The sequence below is a fragment of the Arachis ipaensis genome, chromosome B6, assembly GCF_059453495.1.
Source record: "Arachis ipaensis isolate K30076 ecotype BB chromosome B6, ASM5945349v1, whole genome shotgun sequence".
Lineage (NCBI taxonomy): Eukaryota > Viridiplantae > Streptophyta > Magnoliopsida > Fabales > Fabaceae > Arachis > Arachis ipaensis.
In genome coordinates this window covers 20360036-20367915 of record NC_142441.1, presented here as the reverse complement: position 1 = coordinate 20367915, position 7880 = coordinate 20360036, and positions in this window count along the sequence as shown.

The window sequence follows — 7880 nt, the reverse complement described above, 5'->3', positions numbered from 1 at the left end:
TTTTTGATAATTTTGTAGCCCCTTAGCCTCTATTTTGATGCCTCATTAAAAACCCCCTCCAGGAAAAACCCTTTCTTTTGGGAGAAAACCATGAAGTTGGGAAAAGAGTACATCAGGGAGTAGAGTTCGCTTTCAACTGTAGTACCTTTTCATATTACAAGCATGCCACGACCTAGGTAGCTCGGTGCCATTCAAGTCAGTCACCTTATAATAACCCTTTCCTAAGACTTCATTAGTTTTGTATGGTCCCTTCCAGTTAGCAGCGAGCTTTCCTTCCCCAGACTTGTTGACTCTAATGTCATTTCTGATTAGAACCAAATCGTCTAGGGTGAAGCTCCTTCAAATGACTTTCTTGTTGTACCTGGCAGTCATTCTTTGTTTCAATGGCGCTTCTCTTATCTGGGCTTGCTCTCGGATCTCAGGGAGTAGTTCAAGTTCCTCTTTGTGCCCCTGTATGTTTCCGACCTCATCATAGAAGATCACCCTTGGACTTTGTTCGCCGATTTCTATTGGTATCATGGCTTTCACACCATAGGCAAGTCGAAAGGGTGTTTCCCCTGTAGCAGACTATGGCGTCGTCCGATAAGCCCATAGTACTTGGGGGAGCTCTTCAGCCCAAGCCTCTTTTGGCATCCTGCAACCTTTTCTTTAATCCTTCCAGTATGACTTTGTTGGCTGCCTCGGCTTGTCCATTTGCTTGTGGGTGTTCTACCGAGGTGAATTGGTGTTTGATTTTCATACTGGCTACCAGGTTTCTGAAGGTCGAGTCGGTGAACTGAGTACCATTATCTGTGGTGATGGAATGAGGTACCCCATACCTTGTGATAATATTTTTATAGAGGAACTTCCGACTTCTCTGGGCAGTGATGGTGGCTAATGGTTTTGCTTCTATCCACTTTGTGAAGTAGTCTATTCCCACTATTAAGTACTTTACTTGTCCTGGAGCTTGGGGAAAAGGTCTTAACAGATCCATCCCCCATTTTGCAAAAGGCCATGGAGAAGTTATACTGATGAGCTCCTCGGAGGGAGTCACGTGGAAGTTTGCATGCATTTGGCATGGCTGTCACTTGTTCACAAATTCTGTGGCATCCTTCTGCAAGGTCGGCCAGTAGAACCCAACTCGGATTACCTTTCTGCCTAGCGACCTAGCTCCGAGATTATTTTCGCAGATTCCATTATGAACATCCTCTAACACTTCAGTTGTCCTTAATGTCGGGACACACTTTAGCAATGGTGTTGATATTCCTCTTTTATAGAGGATATTTTTCACCAAAGTGTAGTGTTATGCTTCCCTTCGGATCTTCTTGGCCTCTTTTTCCTCTTTGGGGAGGATGTCGAACTTTAGGTATTCGACTAAGGGATTCATCCATCCGAGATTTAGCCCGGTGACTTCAAGGACATCTTGTTTGGCCTCTACTTTAACAACAGAGGGTTCTTGGAGAGTTTTCTGGATCAAGCTTCTATTATTCCCCCCTGGTTTGGTACTTGCTAATTTGGAGAGGGCGTTTGCTCTACTGTTAAAATCCCAAATTATATGCTTGATCTCAATTTCTGCAAAGTGCCTGAGATGCTCCAAGGCTTTGTCCAAGTATCTCTTCATATTTGGGTCTTTGGCCTGATACTCTCCATTTATTTGGGAGGTCACCACTTGAGAGTCGCTGAATATCATCACTTTTGTGGCACCAACTTCTTCTGCCAACTTCAATCCTGCGATCAGGACTTCCTATTCTGCCTGATTATTAGAAGCTGGAAATTCAAATTTGAGGAAAACCTCTATTTGTGTTCCCCCTTCATTGACCAGTATTATGCCTGCGCCACTTCCTATCTTGTTTGAGGATCCATCTATGTATAGTTCCCATGTAGTTGATTTTTCCTCTTGATCTCTGGTATATTCTGCTATGAAGTCGGTGAGGCACTGGGATTTAATTGCCGTCCGGGTTTCGTACTTCAGATCGAACTCGGAGAGCTCTATTGCCCATTGAACCATTCTCCCCACAACATCCTTCTTTTAGAGGATTTGCTTCATGGGTTGGTTCGTTCAGACTTTTATTGTGTGAGCTTGGAAGTAAGGCCGTAGCCTTCGTGAGGCTATTACTAAGGAGTAGGCAAACTTCTCTAGTTTATGGTATCTTAGTTCAGGGCCTTGAAGAACTTTGCTGGTGAGGTACACAGGGTGCTGCCCGACCTCATCTTCCCGTATTAGTGCTGATGCTATAGCTTTGTCTGCTACAGACAAATATAGGACGAGTTCTTCCCCAACTAGAGGTCGGGTCAGGATTGGAGGTTGGCTCAAAAACCTTCTGAATTCCTGGAATGCTTCTTCGCACTCTGGAGTCTATTCGAACTGGCATCCCTTTTTTAGTAGAGAGAATAGTGGAAGGAATCTTAATGCTGACCCTGCCAAGAACCTGGAGAGGGCTGCAAGTCGGCCATTCAATTGCTGAACCTCTCTTAAGCAAGTTGGGCTTTTCATTTCTAAGATGGCTTTGTACTTGTCGGGATTTGCTTCAATTCCCCTTTGCGTCAGCATAAACCCCAGAAATTTTCCAGTTTCCACCGCGAAGGTGCATTTTGCGGGATTTAGCCTCATCCCATGTAACCTTATGGTGTTGAAGATTTGCAAGAGGTCTGTCAAGAGGTCGGTCTCCTCCTTGGTTTTCACCAACATGTCGTCCACATAGACTTCCATTAAGTTCCCAAGGTGGGGAGCGAATACCTTATTCATTAGCCTTTGGTATATGGCCCCAGCATTTTTTAACCCAATAGGCATGACCACATAGCAGTAGTTTGCTCTAGGCGTGATGAATGATGTTTTTTCTTGGTCCGACTTGTGCATCGAGATTTGGTTGTATCTCGAGTAAGCATCCATAAATGACAAGTATTGATACCCTGAGCTGGAGTCTACTAGAGTATCAATGCTGGAAGAGGATATGGGTCTTTAGGACACGCCTTATTAAGGTCGGTGTAGTCAACGCACATCCTCCACTTGCTATTTTGTTTTTTGACTAGTACTACGTTTGCTAGCCATGTCGGATACTTGACCTCCCTGATGAAGCCGGCCTCTAAGAGCACTTCTACCTACTCCCAGTTGCAGCTGCAGCTCTTCTTTGGCTCTTGCTCCACCGAGCTCTATGGTGTGAACTTCCTTGCTCTTTCCTCTCAGGTTCAGGCTTTCATTGTAGTATTTTCTTGCCAATTTCTGGTCTTCCCGTACCGTTGCTATCCCCGCATATGTTGGAAATTTTATGCAAAGGTGAGGGGTGGACTCCACCGCTCCGAGTCGATTTAGGGTAGTCCTGCCGATCAAGGCATTATATGCTGACCCGACGTCGACGACTATAAAGTCTATGCTCAGAGTTTTGGATTTTTCCCCCTTTCCAAAAGTCGTGTGGAGGGGTATGAATCTTAGTGGTTTTATTGGCGTGTCGCCTAACCCGTACAGGGTATCAGGGTAAGCCCTTAACTCCTTTTCGTCCAACCCTAGTTTGTCGAACGCGGGCTTGAAAAGGATGTCTGCTGAACTCCCCTGGTCTACTAGCGTTCTGTGGAGATGGGCATTTGCCAGGATCATGGTTATCACCACTGGATCATCGTGTCCAGGGATTACCCCTTACCCATCTTCTTTGGTGAATGAGATAGTTGGGAGGTCGGGTGGTTCGCTCCCGACCTGGTGAACTCGCTTTAGGTGTCTCTTGCGAGATGACTTAGTGAGTCCCCCTCCCGCAAATCCCCCCGAGATCATATGTATGTGTCTCTCTGGGGTTTGTGGTGGTGGGTCTCTTCTGTCCCCGTCATCTCGCTTTCTTTTCTCATGATTGTCCGACCTTTCCATGAGATATCTGTCAAGTCGACCTTCCCTGGCCAACTTTTCTATCACATTTTTAAGGTCGTAGCAATCATTTGTTGAGTGACCATACATCTTATGGTATTCACAGTAATCACCGCAGCTCCCCCTTTTATTTTTGATGGGTCTAGGGGGCGGCAGTCTTTCAGTATTGTAGATTTCTCTGTATACGTCCACTATGAAAACTTTTAGAAGAGTATAAGAGTGATATCTCCTCGGCCTATCGGAACTGACCTCCTATTTTTTCTTGGGCTCCCTTTCTTTCTCTTTTGCTGAGTGAGGGTGCCCAGGTCGCCAACTCAGTTCTCGTAATCTGGCATTCTCCTCCATGTTGATGTACTTTTCTGCTCTCTTTTGTACATCGCTCAAGGAGGTGGGGTGTCTTTTTGATATGGATTGGGAGAAGGGACCTTCTCTAAGTCCATTTACTAGCCCCATGATAACTGCCTCCGGGGTGCAGGTCTTGAATCTCCAAGCACGCTTTATTGAACCTTTCCATGTAGTCACGTACATGTTCTCCAACCTCCTGCTTTAGTCCCAGGAGGCTTGGTGCATGCTTTACTTTATCCTTCTGGATGGAAAACCGCATTAAGAACTTCCGCGAGAGGTCCTTGAAACTGGTGACCGACCTTGGAGGGAGGCTGTCGAACCACTTCATGGATGCTTTTGACAAGGTGGTTGGGAAAGCTTTGCAACGAGTAGCATCAGAAGCGTCAGCCAGATACATCCGACTTTTGAAGTTGCTTAAATGATGCTTTGGGTCTGTGGTTCCGTCATAGAGGTTCATATAAGGGCTTTTGAAGTTTGTTGGAACTTTTGCCCTCATTATGTCCTCACTAAACGGATCCTCTCCTCCCAAGGGCGACTCTTCTCGGTCGTCGCGGGAGTTTCGGCTTCTAATGGAGGACTCTAGTTTCAAGAGTTTTTGTTCTAACTCTTTTCGTCGCTCTATCTCCTCCCTTAAATTCCTCTCCGCTTCTTGTTGTCGTTCTAATTCTTGTTTCAACTGTTCCAAACGACCTTGGTGGCCGTAGACTAATCCCATTAGCTCGGCCGCATGGGGTTGTCATTCTTTTCCTGATTCGCGTCCCTCCGAAGAGTTTACCTTTGGATTTTTTTAACCCAGAGGTGCCTTCTCTGTGCTGGTCGTTGGCTCCTTGGTGGAGGGTCATGTCTGCGTCATTATTTTCGGTGTCAAGATTTTCTTGTTCTGAATCGGACGCCGTATGACCATCTTTTGGTGAATTATCAGCCATTACTGGTTGATCTCTCGGGTCCCCGGCAACGGCGCCAATGTTACGGTAGGTAACCGAAGATTAATGGGCTGGACTTGTTAAGTTGGCCCAATCATCTAAGGAAGGAAGCCTCCGAGTGGATCTACGTCTTCGGGCCTCCGTCCGACTTGTGAGTGAGAAAGAATGGGGGGTGGTACTTGCAAAGACACTCTGATGCCTAAGTTAGCAAGGGAGTAAGCAGGTCTAGAGAGTATTGGGACTTAGTGATACCTGAGGGGTGTTAGTGTATTTATAGTGGTGAGCCAATAACCACCGTTGGAGTAGTTTCACCTTTCAAGGGGAATAGCCGTCCCTTGATCTTAGGGAAGTTGGGATATAGCTCCTGGAAGTGGGTTGAGAGATTCTAGGGGCAGTTACCTATTCGATAGGTGTTATCTGCCAGTTAATCTGTACTCCCGACTTCCTTTGAGCAGGTCGTGGTAAGAACCGACTTCTTGAGGGAAGGTCGGCGTAGAGGGAGGGTCAATCCTTTGGATTGGGCCTCTCGTTTGGATCTGAGCCTTTAGCATTGTGCCAGGGTATGAACAGGTGTATATTGTCCTTATTTGGGTGTATATTTTTCTTATTTCGTGTTTGGTTGTATTTGATTATTATTTGGGTATATATTTTCCTTATTTGGGTGTATATCTTCACAATTGATCTGTACCTGGTTTTTCTATAATATGATTCGTTTTATCAAACCCTGCAACACTCCACAACCTCCGAAACCTGATGAAAGCACACCCACGATTCCACCAGCTCCATCTAAAATGTAAGTTCAGCACAATAGAATTTGGTTTTCAATATCATTCGTCTATTCTTATTCTTATAGTATGTTATATGTCAACACAGTAATCCAGCCCTAGAAGACGCCAGAAGACGTTGCTGCACTGATGATTAGGGGTGTTCAAAATCGATCCAATCCGAACAAAACCGATCAACCGAACCAAAAAAACCGATAACCGAACAAATCGAAAACCGAAAAAATAAAATTTTGCGGTTTTTTTGCGGTTCGGTTCAGTTTTCGGTTCTGATAAGAAAAACCCTAACCGAACCAAACCGAACCGGTTTTTAAAAAACCCTAAATTAAACAAACCCCCAAAGGCCCAAATGACAGCCGCAGCAACAACATAACCCTAACTTATTTCCCCTTTGCCTCCAATCCTCTCAACTCTCAGCGCCTTTTGCCCTCTCCCTTCCTCTCCTCCCTATGCTCCGCGCCTCCGCCATTGCTGGCGGCCTGCCGCTGGACAGCACCAACCCTGACTTGCATCTCGTGGCCCTGTTCTCTTCCTCTCCCTTCCTCATAGCAACGCTCTTTCTCTGTCGTCCTCCCGGCACGGCTCCACGCAGCACGCCGTCGTCCTCTCCCAGTAGCACACATCGTCCTCCACGGATCCACGAAGGCCGCAGCAACACACCGTCGTCCTTGTAGCGGCTCTCTCTCCGTCGTCCTCCCTGCACTCTGCGACTCTGTCTGCATCAGCAAATCATCAAGAATGGAGCATGAGTTAGGTTGGTTCTTCTACTTCTGATCCAGCCTCTTGCTATTTTTTGTTTCTTGATTTTCTCTGTTCTTCTGTTAATTTTTTACTTCTTGCCTTCTTGGTTTAGTGTTCTCTCTTCTTCTAATTTTTGCTGGCTAGCTGCTGCTACTATTAACTGTTTTTTTATTTTTAATTGTTATTGATTTTAATTTGTTAATTAATCATTATTATTGCTGCTGCTACTGTTAAATGTTCTTGTTAATTGCCTATTCTTATTATTGCTGCTGCTAATTGATTTTAATCTGAATTTATTAATCTGTTATTGTGAAAATTTTCACTGGTGGAATAATTCTAAATCTGTTTTTTGAAATCTTTAAATCTGGTGCAAAGGATACAATGAACATGAAGTATTATGTGATTTATGATGAATTCTGATATGACAATGACCATGATGCTGGAATATTGTTGGAACAAGTCACTCTTTGATCTTCAATTATTCAATTATACTAGATGTCAAGTGTAATTTCCAATATAATATCTTCTTTGAGGAGAAGGTGGTGTTATGGTGTAGTTAATTTACCAGATTATCATAATCTGTTAGCTGATTTATTATATTTCCATTGATTTTTGAATTGTAGGGCTCATGTTTGGGGGCAATTTTGCTTATGTTATGAAGGACGTAAGCTTGTCAAGTTGTCATTGAAACAACTTATCTTAGAGATTATGGCATCAAGGATGGTGACCAAGTTAGTGAATTTTAAGGCTTACAATTTCAGTGAAGGGAGCTGGAATGCTGGATTGATAGAAACATGAACGGTTAATTTATAATATATGTTATTGAAAAGAAGTTTGATTAAAGTTGTACGTGAATATCCCCATGATTTTATTCAATTCTGATACATTGTTACCCTGCTATTAATCCATTCATCTCAATTTCGGTTGTACTTACTTCATTCCTCTTGACTCATGATATCTATAAATTCAATTCTGATACATTGTTACCCTGCTATTAATCCATTCATCTCAATGTCTCTTTAGTCTTTATTATTAGAATGTATAACTAGATTAGAATGTTTTTTTACTAGTGCTATATTATTACTATTGTTAGCTATTATGTATTTGTGTTTGTTGATTTCAATGTTATGACTTTGTGAAATAGTATGGTAGTATTTTTTTTGAATTGATTGAAAAAACCGAACAAATCGAACCAAACCAAACCGAATTTAATTGGTTTGGTTTGGTTTGGATGACTTCGAGAAAAAAACCGAACCAAAC